Source organism: Suricata suricatta, chromosome 5, assembly GCF_006229205.1.
Source record: "Suricata suricatta isolate VVHF042 chromosome 5, meerkat_22Aug2017_6uvM2_HiC, whole genome shotgun sequence".
Lineage (NCBI taxonomy): Eukaryota > Metazoa > Chordata > Mammalia > Carnivora > Herpestidae > Suricata > Suricata suricatta.
In genome coordinates this window covers 132,515,483-132,533,095 of record NC_043704.1, presented here as the reverse complement: position 1 = coordinate 132,533,095, position 17,613 = coordinate 132,515,483, and positions in this window count along the sequence as shown.

Below are 17,613 nucleotides of genomic sequence, written 5' to 3'. Positions count from 1 at the left end.
GGGTCTGTTGTTTGTCTTTTTGCCAACAACAGATCATCTGTGTCCTGTTGGAGTCAGGTCCTGATGACTGCCTTGTCTCTTGAGTGTGTCTCAGGATTTTTGTTGAAAGTTGCTTATCTAATAAATACTGAGGTAAATACATTTTGTGCTTGGAGGTGGGCACACTTTGTGTGTTAAAGTTTTTTTAAACATTTTTATTTATTTTCAAGAGACAGAAAGCAACAGAGAATGAGCAGGGGAGGGGCAGAGAGAGAGAATCCAAAGAGGGCCCAGGCTCTGAGGTATCAGCACAGAGCCCAACACAGGACTTGAACCCACGAACCAGATCATGACCTGAGCCGAAGTCGGATACTTAACCGACTGAGCCACCCAGGCGCTTCTCCTGCTAGGCCTTTGGTGTCAGAGCTATGTGTGCCCTATTCAGGAGGTGGCTGGGTACAAGTTTGGTTATTGCTATGTTACACTCATCATACTTCAGGCTTCAGATTCTGCTGGTCACACCTTCTCTTCAGTCCAGGGCGGCCTTACCAGATGTTACTCTCTGGGTGTCCACTCCCTTCCTGGATCTGAGTCTGCTCTTTGTGCTGCCCTAGGAAGAATCGACTCTGGCGGCGGTCTCAAGTTTAGTACAGTTATTGTCACTTGACTTTTGTTAACCTGGTGCTGAAGGGTAGAAAAGGTAGGGCCTTTTCTGATGTTCTGATTAATCCTCGGTTCCAAGCAGGTCCACTGTCCCTGCACCTGGGGGGCTGAGGGGGGTTCACACATTCCCCTACCCCTCACCCCCCACCCCGGCTACATTCTGGGCTTGGCATGCAAGCCCCACTCCCAGAGGTAGAGGGTTTTTCCTTTCTCCTCCCTCAGTTGCAATGACGTTTCCCCCGTGCATTAAGTCCACACTTGTTACTTCCTGCAGATTAAGACTTTTTTTTTTTCTCTAGGGAGGTGGTTTGGAGGGAAATTTCTGCTGAGACTGCCGCTCCCTTCTCCCAGACAGCACAGTGAAGGAAGCTTTGAGCAATAAAGCAATGAGAACAATGAGAAGCTTGTCAATAGAGGATCAGTGACACGATCAAGTTTACCTTTAGAAACTTGTTTAGAACAGAGCAGGATGTGAAAAGACACAGAAAGCTCTCAAAATTGTACCATATAGCAGGGTAAAAGGAACATGAGTTACTATCCTAAGAGCTGGCATCAGCATTCCTCTTGGGGAAGAAACTGTCTCTGTTTAGGAAAATCCCTTCACAGGCCATTTAGGTGTGAAAAGATTCCCCCAGAAAAGGAGAGAAGAACGAAAGCTCAGCGGAGTTCTTCGAGGGAATAAAACGAAGAAAAACTCGAGCTTGTTTGGCTGTAATTGATGAGAAGAGGGAAAGAAGCAGGAAAGCAGATCAACAGAGGGACTCCAGAGCCCCTCGTGGGGAGGAATGATCGCTGAAACACCCCCAGAAGGGGATTATCAAAATTACATTTATATGGACAGGTGTTTAAAGGCTAAGAGTCATGCTTCTGTGAGCTAGATGGCCTCTCTTGCCCGGATGGTTAGGAGAGTCAGCCACACACACACACACACACACACACACACACACACAGGGACTGTTTTAAGGAACTGTGATGGGGGGGGACTGGTGGGGGGTCTTGGAAGCAAGAACAGAGACAGAGTGCCAAGTCTTCATGGGTTAAGTGTGCTACAGCAGGAGTCCGAGTGGGGGGATAGAGAAGCTGCTGAAATGAACAGATTCAGAGAAAGTGAGAATTCCACGTCTGACACAAACATGACAATTGAAGTTCCCAAAAGGGGGCCCTCAGACTTTCTACAAATCAGAAGATCTGGGTGTTTGAGAAAAGGTTAGCCCAGCTATAATCCTTCTGTCCAGTTAGAAATGCATTCCCACAGCCAGGAAGAGGGTAATGCTTGGGAAAGAGTATGTAACTGGGCTGCCTATTGTGCACATGATGTAATTTAAAATAATTCTTAAATATATATTGATTTTTAATATGATGGTATCTACATTAATGAAGACACAGCAAACAGTGTCAAAATAAGCAGCTTCGGCCTTCCACTTACACCGTCAAAAGAAAGCAACAGCGCTGGATTAACGTATTCAAACCACTCAGAATTATTTAAGAATGTCATTACATATCTGCAAGAGGGAAACCGCAGTTGAGGTTCCTATCAAAGGATGTGACTCGGAGAGATGATAAGATACAATTTACGAGCTGTTCTATTTAAAGTGGAATCATCCTCCTCCAGAAGGAACACCGGGCGTTTTCATGATGACCTGGATGAAAGCAGAGACGGTGAATGGAAAGCCTCTCCCCCAGGTAGACGGAGATGATGCAAGGACTCGAACCGAGGCTCCAAACAGGAGTCCTACAAAGACACTGAAGTCCCGCTGCACATAACATATCGCTTGCAAAAGGCAAATTGGGCCTGAAATGCCAATTATTTTACACCTGAGACACAAAAGCAAGACATGTTACAAACAAGTGTATTTTGGGAGATTCTTTCAAAACAGTTAATCACTAACTTTGGCTCATAGTCTGTTGTATGAACTTCAGTACCAAACAACAGGCAGTTGGAGTTACTGTCAACAACAGAAGCACTACTGAAGAAAGTCAAAATTTTTAAAGAAAACCTCCTGTACATTTATATTGTAGGAATATGTCTTATAAACAAGGGAGAAAATGTCACAAAAACTCAAGGTATTATTCTTGGAAATAGTCACAGTCACATTGTCTTTTTTTTTTTTCTTGTCTCCAAAATATCTCATGCCCTTTACTGCAACTAACACAGAAAAATGATGCTCCTCTGAATCCCCTCAAATTTGGTCCATAACAGGGATACAACTCCTTGTCAATCCAACTATGTATGAAAGAGAGGGGTTTTTTCAAGTGAATCTGAATAGACTTAATACTCTCTAGTGGCTGTCTTGATTTAGTTCCCCCCAAACCAGACCCTGACTTAAGGATTTGAGTACAGGTAGAAGTTTTGGAAAACGATCCCAGGAAACTCCAGCAAGGGAATGGACAGGTGGGACCAAAAAGAGAGACAAAAGTCAGTAAAGTGTGCGTTTCAAGGACATGATCACTGTAGACAGCTGAGAGCATTCCCGGGGACCCATGAGGGCTAGTCTGGAGCATACCTCAGACTTCTCCCAACTGGGGGTCACAAGGGTTGGCTACTATCTGCTCCTTCCTCGTGTCCCTTTTGAGAGCTGCTTGTAGGGGCATTAAGTCTTCAGCTGGTCCTGTGGCTGGGTCACCTGTCCTCCAGGGACCAGAAGAAGAGCCAGGAGCTTAAAGTGCTTGCATCAGCAGCTTTGGGAGCATGTAGGGGGAAACACAGCGAAGAAATATGCAGGGCATCCATGGCACCCATAACGGCACTCAGCATTGCCCCCTAATTAACAAATCAGAGAACGGTAGATGAAAGAGATGTCAAACACATAAGGATCACATCCTTTCTATAGGTGGTCCTGAAACCTTGTACCTATTACAGATCTCTGCACTTTTGTATTAAGCACCTTACGTTCTTATGGGAAGGGAGAAGAGGAAAAACTATAAATGTGCCATTGGTGTTCCAAGCCTGTATGAAATTCACACAGTTGTGTCTTACTTAGGAAATGAGGAAAGGGGGTGGAGAGATAGTGGGTTATGATACAAAAGGCAGTCCTTGGCCCTAAGGACTGCGGCTGTGGCTCTTCTCATGGGAAGAAAATGAAGAACACTGGGAGACAATAAACATAAAAATCTCGGTTTGCCACTTATATGAGAAACCAGGCCACCTGGGTTTTTCTGGCAAGAACACAGTGTGATCCCAAGGTTGTGAGGACCCCTGGAAATTCAGCCCCACTTTGGCAATTCTGAGTGAGGGTCGCAGACTTGAGAGCTGGGACACAGCCCTCTCAGTACAAGCATCAGTGATGTGGGTAGTTCCAACCTCTGTGGCCTTTATCCACGTACATCTCCCAAACAGCCTCACGGGTGACAAATCTCTGAGGAAGGTAGAGTTTAACAGGTACGAGAAATGTTCATGGACACCAAGGGTACTGTCAACAGCTCTTGGAAATAAGTAGAGAAGCCTCAGAGAGGTAGTGGGTTCTACCAGAGCTGGGCATAGAAATGGGCAGGTGTCAGTACTGGACTAAGGCTTGGGTATTAGATGAGGAATGTACTAGAACTTCCAGAAAGACCAAGGTTGGAGGGCAGTGCGTGGATGAGAGAATCAGGGCACAGTGGGGGGACCTGGTGGGGCTCTGGAATGGATATAGAGCAAGAATTATTTTCTTCAACAAATGTAGATAGAACTTTTAATATTTGTCACAGCCCATATTTCATGTAGTGGAGATACATTGCACAGGATAGAAATTTCCTAGTCTTTTTATTTTTAAATATTAATTTTATTATTTTTGAGGAAGAGAGAGACAGAATGAGCTGGGAAGGGGCCGAGAGAGAGGGAGACAGAGAATTCAAGGCTGGCTCTGTGCGACAGCAGAGAGCCTGATGAAGGCTTGACCTCATGAACAGAACCATGAGATTGTGATCTGAGCTGAAATCAGAAGCTTAACTGACTGAACCACCCAGGTGCCCCAGAATTTTCCTATTCTTACATGGAATTTAAAGTTCAACACTGGGATGGTGTTATGTGTGCATGATACTAGACCGTTTTTTTCTACCTGTTTAAAGATGTCTTTTCATTATCAAGTAATTTATTCTCTCCGGATCAGGGACTGTGGATATTGCATACAGAAGTGTCCCAGGATGAAAGCAGCTATGTCAAAATGTAATACTCACAATGTCTTGCATTGTCTCGGTTATTTTTGGTAATTCTATTCCTCTTGCCAATGATTGGCTAAGGCAATGGCATGTGATACAATCCTGGCCAGTAAGACTTTAAGGGATGTCTGCTGAGGAGCTTCTGAAAAAAAAAAAAAAAACAACCAAAAAAACAACAACCATGTTTTCCTCCTTGACAGAAAGGCACTTCAGGAGAAACTGCCTGTTATCTGTCTTTCCACATGTTTGTGTGAGGACATGGCATCTAAGACCACAGAGATCATCTTATTTCCTTGAGGAAACAAACTGGGGGGAAACGTCAACCAAGGGAGAGTGGGAAAATGGACAGAAAGAAAGATCCTGGGTCATTAGTATCATCTCTGGGCCCCCAATTTAATCAATCCTGGAACTGTCTGCTTCCAATGCGACTCTTGTCAAGCATATGAATTCTTCTCATCATCGAATCCACTTTTAACAGCATATTCTGTTACTTGCAGTCAAAATCAGACCATCCGATGAACTCAGTAAGTTTACCAAAGAATCAGTTATGAATATCATTTAAATATTGGCACCGAATGTTCAAAATTGCCTGGGTTACATCACTGAAAACAAAAGTGTTGTCTCTTGACCCAAAGTAAATATGTTTATTTCAAAGTATTCCATAGACTGAAGTTACTTGCTTTGTTTTCATTCTTCTTGAAATAAAACCCTTATGCTTTTCTCTATACAGCTAAAAATCATGTATTGGATATACTAAGTCTACCAATTGACACATTTTTAGTAAGAATATGAGTAATTCAAGCCAAAATACTTTTTAAATGTTTTATTCAATTTTTGAGAGAGAGAGAGAGAGAGAGAGAGAGAGAGTGGGAATGAATGTGAGTGGGGTAAGGGCAAAGAGGCAGGTGGGCAGAGGATCCAAAGTGAGCCTTGTGCCGACAACAGGGAGCTTGATGGGGGGTTTGAACCCATGAACCATGAGATCACAACTGGAGCTGAAGTCCAATGCTTAACCGACTGAGCCACCCAGGCACCCCTCAAGGCCAAATATTATAGTAAATACTTACCAGAATCCCATAGGAATTCTAAGGAATTCCTTAGAAATTCCTGAGTAATTTGCCCTTTACAGTAATTTGCTTAGCATCCAGGACACTTTTGTTTTATTTAAGTTTATTTATGTTGAGAGAGGGAGAGAGAGAGAGAGAGAGAGAGAACACATGCACAAGCCAGGAAGAGGTAGAGAGAGGGGGAGAGAAAATCCCAAGCAAGTCCGTGCAGGCCATGCAGGCGGGGCTCGATCTCACTAACCCATGAGATCATGAATCTGAGCCAAAACCAAGAATTGGATGCTTAACCAACTGAGCCAGCCCAGTGCCCCCAGCATCCAGGACACTTTAGCCTTCATCACACACTTTTAAGGTGCAGAAAATACCCTTTACACAGATCTGCCATGCTTCTCCTTCAGCGCCACACCCTCTGAAGGGCTAGCCACTTACTCCATGAAAAAAAATTACCTGCCAAAGTCACTTAATGCAGACGGTAAGAAAACTTCCAATGATACTATGACCTAACCTCTCTTACAATGTCTTTATATTCCCATCAATCAAAACAGGTAAATCCTCAACACCACCTTTGAAAAGTTACATAAAAAAAAAGAAGAAGAAGAAGAAAGAAAGAGGGAGAGAAATAACCAGATCCTCTCACAGTCAGATTTTACTATTATATTGTGAAGACCTTTCAGGACTTTTCCCATATAAACTATGTCCGGAGAAATCTCAAAATATATCATACGATCTGAATTGTGGATGACAAATGGCCTGGGTTTCCCATCATTCCAATGTTGTCAATTTGGCCTTCCTCCTCATTGACTCAGGACAGACAGTGGGACTCCAGACTCAGGCCTGCATTAAGTATCACATCCAGTAAATGAATTTATTTCTTTTACCAATATCATTGCATCAGAGAGACTTGGGGGGAACATTGGCTTGGGAGAAGGTTCCTGGTAGCTGCAGAGAGTCCTATTTTCTTCCTGCAGTCCCAATAAAGCGGGGTGTGTGTGTGTGTGTGTGTCTGTGTGTGTGTGTGTATGTAAGGAAATCAGAACAATGAAGAGAGAAAGGGTACAACTCCATCTCAATGTTACAGTCCCCTCCACGTTTCACACAAATTCACCGCATGAGTGGGACATTGCGGGGCCAAGGAGGCCTCCGCCTGCACCTGCGCGCCTTTCCTGAACCACCAAGTTCGCAGGTGATACGAAGGGAGGTGTCTCTGATCCTAGGTGCCAACCCCCCTGGTGCAATCAATTTATTCCCTTCCCGAAAGCTTCCTTCCTCAGACGTGGCAATCACACCTCCTCACCTTTCTCCTCCAAGAGCTTTGTTAACTTTCCTGATTTGTTCGCCCCCCCCCCCCCCCCCCCCCCCCCCCCCCCCCCCCCCCCCCCCCCCCCCCCCCCCCCCCCCCCCCCCCCCCCCCCCCCCCCCCCCCCCCCCGCTTAAAGAATCCGAAACCTGCAGGCGCGGAGTACCTCGCGGAAGAACAGATGCAGTTGGGCGCACCTGGGGACAGCTGCGGTCTGGACTCCGGGCCCCCATCAATTATCACCCCCCTTACACTCACCCCCTCCCCTCCGTCACGTTGCCACCTGTGCTTCGTGTGTTCCTGAGATTCCTTGGGAAAAAAACGCAATGAGTGGCATTCGGGAGTCTCGCTGATTCCCACATAGCATATAGTCTTCTCTTGTATCCCTGTTTCACAACGTGCTAATTGTAAATGCAGATACAAAGAAATGCCTCCAGAAAGCACAGACTTCAAGCTCAACCCAGACAAAGGTGTAGCAGCTGCCAGAAACTCCAATACTATCGGCTTGCAGTCTGAGGCGCGGCTTTGAAATGACTGCAGGCTCAAAATTCCCCTTGTCTTCAAGGACAGAATTGGGCCCAAGCAGGAGGCAACCACTGTGAGGCTGAGGGCCACCCAGCAGTGTGAGGTTTTTCACTATATTACAATTATTAAAACACCTGTGCTAAATAACCCGATCCGGTCTGAAGTGTTCCTGAATCTCCCAAATTATTCATTTCTTGACTAGGCTGGCTTATTGATTGCATGTAGGGCGGTACTAGAAAATTGAGGTAAAGCCAGGTTCAAAAATCTCTTGAAGTCCTTCCTCACCTGCATTCCAAGGCACGGTACATCTGTATTGGAACTTCTTGTTCTTTCATTCTCTCGCAATCCTAGCAAAAACCAACCCAGATTTAAATGGCACTAAAAAGGCAGCCAGGGGCAGCCGGGAAAGCCAGAAATGCCGAGGGACCCTTTATTTGGATTGGGAGCCAAGTGGACAGAGTCTTTCCTGCTAACAGGAGAGGATTTGGTGAAAGAGCATTCCGGGGCGAATCGTGCAGAAATGACAGAAATGCAGTTTTAAGTGAACAAATTCCCTCCTGCTTCTCAAGAGGTACTACTGAGTGTCCGCATCATATGCTTAGTCTATTTTGAAGCAGCTGGTCACTTACATGGAAAATCACACAGATGGACGAAAAGTTCTCACAGGATTAGAAAATGTCTTTAAAAGACTCGTGGCCACATGGGCTCTGTGGCCATAGGCGGGGCGAGGACTTCAGCCTCTTTGCCCTCAAGCCCCCAAACGCCCACTGTTCAACTAGACTTCTGGCTCTAGCCACGCTTTAGCTTCCTTTAAATGCAGTTTCTTCTTTGGCCAGGGTTTCCTTCCTAAATAGTAGGTCTCAATTCAGGTATTGGCAAGTGTTACAGAAACCAATGGAAAGAAGCCATACACAAGTTCTAAGAAAATTCAATTCTTGTCTAATCTGAGCAATACAGCATAGAAAGACCCTGGGTGCCCGTCATTCCAGGATTCTGCAGGGACTCGGGTGTGGTTCTGAGAGCAGCTTGTAGCTGTGCCCACACTTGAAACTTCTCAAGCATCTCTAGGCTTCTGATCAAACTAGACCAAGCCAGATTGAGTCCATAAATGTAGCTCTCAACTCATAGCTATACCGAGGTAACCTGGGAAGATAGAAGATACAGGATATTTTAGTGGTTTGAAAATCTCCCTTGCAAGCTCTAGTGTTTTGTCAGTGTTTACTATGTTCCAGGAACTATGCTCAGGTATTTTATATAAAATATCTTATTTATTCCTCACAACAAGCTAGTAGGAAGACACTATTGGTCTCCCTATTTTATAAATGGAGAAGCTGAAATATAGGGTGTGTAAGTAACTTGCCCAATGCCACATAGCCAGTAAATACTGGAACCAGAAATGGAGGCACACATCCTAATTCCAAATCTTCTTCCTACTACATAATATATCCAAAAAGATATAGTCAATAAACACCCCCCCACACACACAACCTGTTTAACCTCGTAAATAATATTAGAAATGTAAAAGTAACAGTGAGATACTCTTTTCTTTTCCCAACTGGGAAATATCTACAATGATACTATCTGGTAGGGAGTGGGGAGGTAGGGATGGGGCTGTCATTGCTGGGGGTATAAACAGGTACAAATTTTCCAGAAGGCAACTTGGCAATAATGTCCAATGCCTGGGGATTTCATCTATTATTCCAATTGGCAGATTTATTCCCAAGTATTTATCCTCAGGAAATAATTTACACAAGTGTGAAAAGATGAATACACAATGATTTCTCATAGTATCGTTTGCAATAGGATGGGAAATAGCCACAGCGTCCAATCACAGGGAGTTGGCCACGCAAACTGTGGTATATCCATATACTGGAACACTGGCAGTTATCCAAAATTATTTCAATGTGTATTAAATGATATGGAAATGTGCTTAAAGTCTACTATTGAATAAAAAGATAAAAGACTGTATGCTAATATAATCTCATTTTGGCAAAAATAAACACACCCACTTGGACCATTGATGAAAAAGCATTTCTTATTCCAATTATTTTAACTCACGATTATCTTTGGCTGGTGGAATTGTGTGCAAGTGTCTTGAATTTATTTTTCATTCTCTCTGGATCAATAATATATTCTTTGTGTAATCAAAATATTTTTTAATGCTGTTGATAATTGTGATAACAGGATTAAATTGATCTTATATATCACAAACCTCAACTCTATTGTATACACCGATATAGCTGTGAAATCACTTATGAAATGTCAGAATTTTCTTATTACAATCAATACTGAGCTAAAATTAGCAAATGTTTTGTGAAGTCACATTATCCCTTTAATAATATTGACTCTTTTAGTCCCTTGGGTTGAATGTGCTCTCAGGAGTAGAGGTAGGTGGGAGGGGGTTGGATGGGTACCGACCTCGGGAATTGCATGCCATCACAGCTGATGGCATCCGGGGACAGTCATCTCCTCTCTATAAATTGATAGGGGTGGGGATGATACATAGGGACAACACCCAGCCTTCATAAGGGCGGGATCAAAGTCTAACTATGTCTGCATGAGAATGACCGACCATCGTGTGGCCTCCACAGAAAATGAAAGTTGAGAACAAAAGTCACAGACTACTCAGACTATTCCCAAACTAAAATGTCCCAAGTCCAACACTGTCCAAAACACTTCACACTTACATGCCAAACAACTTCAACCCTTCGCATTTCAAGGACTCTTAATGTAACCCCCTCCTCCCTTTTGCCTCTTTCTTCATCCACTCTTATGAGGGTCACCTGAGATTAGACCACAATGTTCCCAGGGCCAAAGATGTGGGTCGAAGCTTTTGGAGCGTCATCCTGGCTCTGTTCCATGTACTTGTGTCGAACTCCTTCCGTTCTTCTCAAAACATATGTACAGATTGACCAAAGGGGCCCAAAAGAAATTACATAGCTGAATCTTCTGCCAATGTGGCAAAAACCAAAGCACGCTCTCTATGAAAGATAGGTCACTGACACTTTCCTGGATTGCAGAAACAAGCGTTATGTAGCGTTAAATCATCCTGCAACCGGCACCCTTTTGCTGTTTGTTTATTGCTTCATCCAACAAATGTGTTAACTGATAGTCAAAGGCACACTCTTTGACATGAACAAATATGCTGAAAATATGAGAGCCCAAATGAGTAATTGTTTCCACCACTTACAATAGGATTAAGCATTTATCAGGTAAGGAAAATACTACAATTCAATTGGGAGCATGGGCGACAGTTCAAATATAAAATATTCGGAATATGTGTCCATATTTGGTAAACATCTCAATCTATTTCTATGGTATTATATCAATTTTGTCTATATAGAAAGTTCAAGATTGTTTTTAAACACTATGCAGATATTTATATTTGTTTGTAATAAATAACTGTACCTATTTATGTGTACTGTATGTGTATTTGTGTATACACATCACATATCATATATATCATTATGTGCTATAATTCACACCAAAGTTAAGCATGAAGTGATTTTGCATACCAAACAATACTTTATCACTTCAATAAAAATATTTAGTGAGCACTTTGTATGTGCAAGATTTTGTTCAGTGTTAGTGAGGGACACAAAAATGAATAATAAATTCAATATATATGCTATCAAGGAGCTTATAACTTGTCAGGTAGTCAGAAAGACAAGTAAACACAGCTATTGGGTAAATTTCGCCAAATGACAATGATAGAGACATAAACAAAGTGCATGGGTATTTCAAAAATTATATATAGCTATATATATAATTTCAAAAATTATATATAGATGAGTACAGATCAGCCATTGTCGAACTTTTTCTATAAAGAGTCAGAGAGTAAGCAAATTAGGTTTCGTCAGCTCTTCAGGCAATGTCACCATTGGTGGACTCTGCCATTATGGCCAAAAGAATCCATAGACAATATGTCAGTCAGTGGGTATGGCTGCCTTCCAGTAAAACTTTATTCGTGGATGTTGAAATTTGAATGTCACATAACTTTAACATACTACAAAATATCCTTTTTCTTGTCGTTGTTCTTTTCAACCATTTAAAAATGTAGCAACCCTCTTTAGCTCACAGTACAGTACAAAACTCTGAGGGCCAGAGTTTGCTGACTCCTGATATAGATATAGACCCTGGCTGATGAACTGGAGATCACAACCAACTGGGATGTGAAAAGAAAGAACTTGAGGAAAGGCTCATGGAGAAAAAGATGTGATCTGGACATGAAGACAGGAATGGTTTGGAAGAGACGATAGTAGGATGGGAAAGGTAAGGAACGGGAGAGGAAAAGTAATCTGAGGTCACTAGAATGCCATGCGAAAAAGTTTGTGTAGGCCCCGAGGAGTCAGGGAAGTATTTTTAATAAGGGCTGAATGATGATAGCTCCTACCCGGGTAGTGGAAGGTGGGACATTTGGTGAAGAAAGGGACGGAACGATAGCAGTCATCTGGCTGAGTTATTAGAAAGGCTTGACGTTCCACAGTGGCCGTGGGACCAAGGAGGAGGGGAAGGGGTTCAGGGGAGCAGTGATGGAGCTGGGAAGTCCTAGTGGGGGGAGGCATACACGGCTGGGACAAGGGAAGGGAAAGAGCTGACTCCGTGGTTCCCGTCTTGGGGAGGTGGAAAAGGGGATGCAGTGAACAGAGACAAAGAAGACAGAGGACTAAGTTCAGGAGATTTCAGGAAGGATGATGGCGATCTCAGGACATGTGAGGCGGAGCTGCAAGCACACAAAGGAGTTGATAATCCACGGTTCTGAAAATGGTTGTTCACCCACGGCCTATCTCCTCTACGCTGTAGGCCATTGTTATCAGATTGTGAATAGTTGCAATGATCTCAGATCAGCGTCGAGCATTACCTCCCAGCAAGATATTTTTGGAAATTCTCAAAATCTGGTTCAACCGTTTGTCATTTATCTTACACGTCTTCGCAGAGAACAAGTTAAGAGTCACCACTGATACCAACTACTTCCAAACACAAAAGTTTAATATCTCATGTTAGCCAAAACACCTGACGAGCTGAATGCTGAACTTTGTTCCTACCTTTCTGCTTTATCTGCCTGTTAGCTGTAGGTTTGGACCTCCGAAGGAATTAAAAAAAGATTTTTTAATGTTTATTTATTATTACGAGACAGTATGAGCATGGGAGGGGCAGAGAGAGGGGGAGACACATAAACCAAAGCAGGCTCCAGGCTCTGAGCTGTCAGCACAGAGCCCGACGTGGGGCTCCAACTCACAAACCACGAGATCAGGACCTGAGCCAAAGTCGGACGCTTAACCGACTGAGTCACCCAGGCGCCCCTGGGCCTCCGAAGGAACTTCAGACTTCAGGTGAAGTTTGGGCATTGTTAGCACCCAGAGGGAGCTGTTTAAGAAACCATTCTACGATAATGATAGAGTTCTGTGCTTGTGCTGCCCGATATGATAGCCGTGAGCCCACGTGGCTAGTGAATACTCGAAAGGTGGCTAGTGTGACTGAGGAACTGAATTTTAAGTTTATTTCATTTAAATTTACGTCGCCATCCGAGTGAGGCTGATGGTTACCTATAGGACAGTGCAGCCACAGACGATAATTATAGCTAAGAGAGTAGGTGATATAGGAACAACATGTCCAGAATCCCAAAAAGAAGTGACATTTTTTTAGGGTGAAAGAAGGCAGAGGAGCCCTACAGGGAAGCAAGAAAGAAAGTCGGTAGAAATTAGCTGAGGGGAAGCTAAATAGGAAAAAAGTTTTAGGAGGGAAGAGTGGTCAACAGTTTTGGCAGAGGAGAACATGTAACGACACGAGAAGATGCAAAGACAAAGACATATCCATGGACTGTGGATATTAGGTGACCATGGGGACCTCTGACACCTACAGGAGTGTGAGGAGGCAGGATCAAACCGCAGGGGGCTTGAGAATGAACTTGGGACTAAAATTAAAATAATGGCAATAATACCAGCAACAGCCTCAGCGTCACGCCCCAGGAATTCTTCACAAAGAAAATAAATAAAAAGACATCCTTTTCAAAATCATGTGTGGCTTAACTCCTAGTTATCGGAAAGACCAAACTGGGAAGGATATTAAAATGATTATATTTCCTGACTTCTAGGATGCCTGCAATTACAAGGTGCACCATCAATATAGTAACAGTTTTCTTTGGAGGGGGAAGAAGCAGCCGGCACTTAACGTGTACACACCAGGTCTAATAGCCAGGCTTTCTAGACCCAAGAGAATGTAGTATATAATATTCAAAGGTAAAAGGTATTCCTTAAAAAACGTTATGGCTTCCTTCCATTGGAGAAGGAAACCTGAGCTCTCCAGAGAGATTCCAGTCAGCCCTGTCACAGATTCTCAGAGAATTCTGGCTAAGCATTCTTGCGCAAATGGTAACTAGAGCAAAAAACGTATGACGGTTGCCACGGGAGGTAATAACATTAAGACAAAGAGCAGGGCATGAGAAGAGGGCAGGCTGACTTAGGTTCCAGAGAGAAATGGAGACACGGCAATACTTACTCTGCCATCACTGGCCTCAGTTACAGAGATGGGGCCAAACTCTGGGCACCAGTGAGAGACCACATATGCCTAGGTTAGCTCCGGGCTGGGGTAAGGCCACTTGTGAGTTCTGGTGCCAAACACAGGGTCTTCATCTGAGGCACGGCCAGCGTCGTGAGACAGGTGGAGGAGACGCTCGCCACTCTCGTCTCCCCCCTCCCCCTCCCCACCCCTGCCATTTCGGGGCTTCCAGCTCAAAAAGGAGACTTTTCCTTCACCTTCCTTGGTAAGCATTAACATGGCTCTCCCATCTAGCTCACCTCTTCAAGGGCACTGAGAAATATTTACTTTTATGAAAGAATACAGAATCAGGGAACTAGAAAAGACCTCCGAAACCCACTCCCAATCAGGGCTCTGTCTTCAGACAGGTATTTGCTTACCCTGCCCCCCAAAAGATGATTATGTACTTCCTTCTTGCAGATCCCCGAGGGACAGAGATGCAGCACTCTGCCTTGTTTGCTGGCTGCAGCATTTTATCCAGATGTTCTTACCCAGAACAGACAGAGACCTGTATTTTCATGGCAAAATGCACCAACCTCAAGGCTGGAGTCTTTGTTCAAATGCGTACTATATTTGAATAAACACGTTGGGGTCACTAAGTTCCTCCCAACAAATGTTTTAACATCTTCTCATTTCTTCCTTCCATTTGTTCAATTCATTTCAAAAATAATAATCATTGTTCTTTGCCCTTTTGTCCAGTTTGTTACTCTGTCTTGTGTTTTTTTTTAATTAGGGAAATTTAATGCAACATGTTATGCCTCTGATTCTAAATGTCGACAGTAGAGCTCTCCAAACTCATGATTTCCGTGGCAAATAGAATCCAGTCTCACTGCCGAGTCACAGAGGCACGAGCATTAACATTTTATGCTATATGACAAAATACTGCACTTTTGGAAAGGGCCAGAATTAATGTTACTATGACGACTCCAAATTTCTGACTTTTATGCATGTAAAATTTCAAGGATACAGTTGCATTATAACACAAGTTTGTTTATAAAATCTTGCCTGAGCACTAAGATATTTATTACAAGTCCTCACTGAGACCGATAGAAAGGGTCACCCCCCCCCCACAGCCATACACATCAGTGAAATAGATGGCAGTATGTATGTGGCTGCAAAATATTATGAAATCGATTAAAATCTTATTTCTTTCATAGCTGCTATACTTATAAACACATACATACAGTATGCAGCGCTGGATATAAATACAAATAAAACATAAAGAGAAAACATATAAAACCTCATAAATATACAGTATCCTGCCTTATCAATATTCATTTATGCATATCTCTGCACTCACGCATTAATAAAAGCACATATATTGGATTTGAATGTGTGAGGGATGGGTAGGGAAGCTGTAATCAAGATATTCAAGCTCTCCCCTTCATGGAGAAGTATTACATTATCTCTCTCAGCCTATTATGTTTTCTGAAATTTCCAAATGTATGTTTTGGCCTCTTCAACTTTAGTCTTTTGCATTTAAGTAATGAGAAAGTTAAGTGCAATAAATGGATCACTCAAGGGCATTACAAAGAATGTTTTGATCTATTTAGAGCCTTTAACTTCAGAGCAAAGGCCTGGTTTCGTGTGACCTTAGTGAATTCAAACTGTTTTGTTTCACTAACAAGTGAAGCATATATTTCAATAGAATTAATGTAGGACTAGCTTCTCCACTCTGAGGTTGGGGAGGGGGTGCTGATTGCAAAACTCCCTGAGCCACATTTTTAAGAAAGCTTCTCACTATAATGCCAATCGATGAAAATTTGAGAGAGATCTATCTACAGTCTTGCAGCTCTATTTTATTTTTGTCAGTAATCAGCGGTGCAAATACTGTTCTCTTCCAAAACCCAAACTGCCGGGGCTCTTTTGCAAGAGATCTGGACTTTTTCTCCACAAACTTCAGCATGTTCCCCCCAGGATTCAGGGGGGATAGGGCCCTGGGCTCTATTCTTATTCGGTAACTCTTAGTATTGAGGCCAAACCTAGTTCTGAGATTCTTCCCTGTTCTCCGGGCCCTCACTTCCCTTAGATGTTTCCCTTTTCAATGGCTTCTGTCCTTCCTTCAGCAGCTGTGAATAATACGCCAGCATCCTTACTAAAGGCCAACTGCTTTAAGGAGCTGCGATGGATAATTAGTAAATTAATTCATTAAAGCTACCCTCCCATTATTGAACCAATCATCTGGATAAGCGAGATGTCCTTAGTTTATAAAAGACACTTGTGCCTGTGAGTGAATAATTGAAAAGAACCTGTTCTTTTTCCTTTCTTGACTGAGTTTAGAAGACATTTTACATCGAGTTGCTTTATGTCCTTAGTAAAACAGCTGACAAAATACAACAGAGGCCAGAGGCAGCCTGAGGCACAAGGAGCCATGAGGGTCAACATGAGACTTACAATCAAGCTTCAGAAACAGAGTCTTCGGTTTAGTAAAACTCACATTTATTGAGTTCTTGTGGAGAGCGAGGTGCTATTTGAGGTGCTCCATGGTTACATGCTTTAATCCTCACAGCAACCTCACAGGAGTGAAACTGCAAGTGAACAGGGAGCTAAGTGACTCGCTCAAGTTCATACGACCAGAAATTTGAACGCAGGCAGCTGGGCTCCAGACCACATTCCATTGCTTTTCTTGACTTAAGTCTTCTCAGACATGGTAAGGAGATTCAGTGGGGTTTTGTTTTTTTTATTTTTTTTTCCTGTTTTTAATTTATTTTTGAGAGACAGAGAGAGACAGCACTACCAGGGGAGGGTCAGAGAGAGAGGGAGACACAGAATCTGAAACAGGCTACAGGCTCTGAGCTAGCTGTCAGCACAGAGCCCAATGTGGGGCTCAAACCCACGAACCATGAGATCATGACCTGAGCCAAAGCTGGATGCTTAACCAACTGAGCCACCCAGGTGCCCTGGAGATTCAGTGTGTTAAAAGGCATAGAGTTGGGGGCCTGGGTGGCTCAGTCTGTTAAGCGTCTGACTTCGGCTCAGGTCATGATCTCAAGGTCTGTGAGTTTGAGCCCTGAGTCAGCCCAGAGCCTGAATCCTACTTCAGATTCTGTGTCTCCCTTTCTCTCTGCCCTTCCTCTGCTCACACTCTGAATCTCTCTCTCCTCTTTCTATCTCTCTCAAAAAAATAAACACCAATCAATCAATCAATGGCATAGAGTTTTAGACTTTCTTGAGGCATCCCTATTACCACCCCCCATCTGAGGATGGGAGAGATCTTCCATCTAAGTAAAAGCTTAAAAGCACTTCCTGTCACTTGAAACAACTTTGCTTCTTACATGTTTGATATTTAAATGTTCATTTCATTTTGAGAGCGAGAGCGTGAGCGGGATAGGGGCAGAGAGATGGGGATACAGGATCCAAAGTAGGCTCTGCACTGACAGCAACAAGTCTGAGGTGGGACTCAAACTC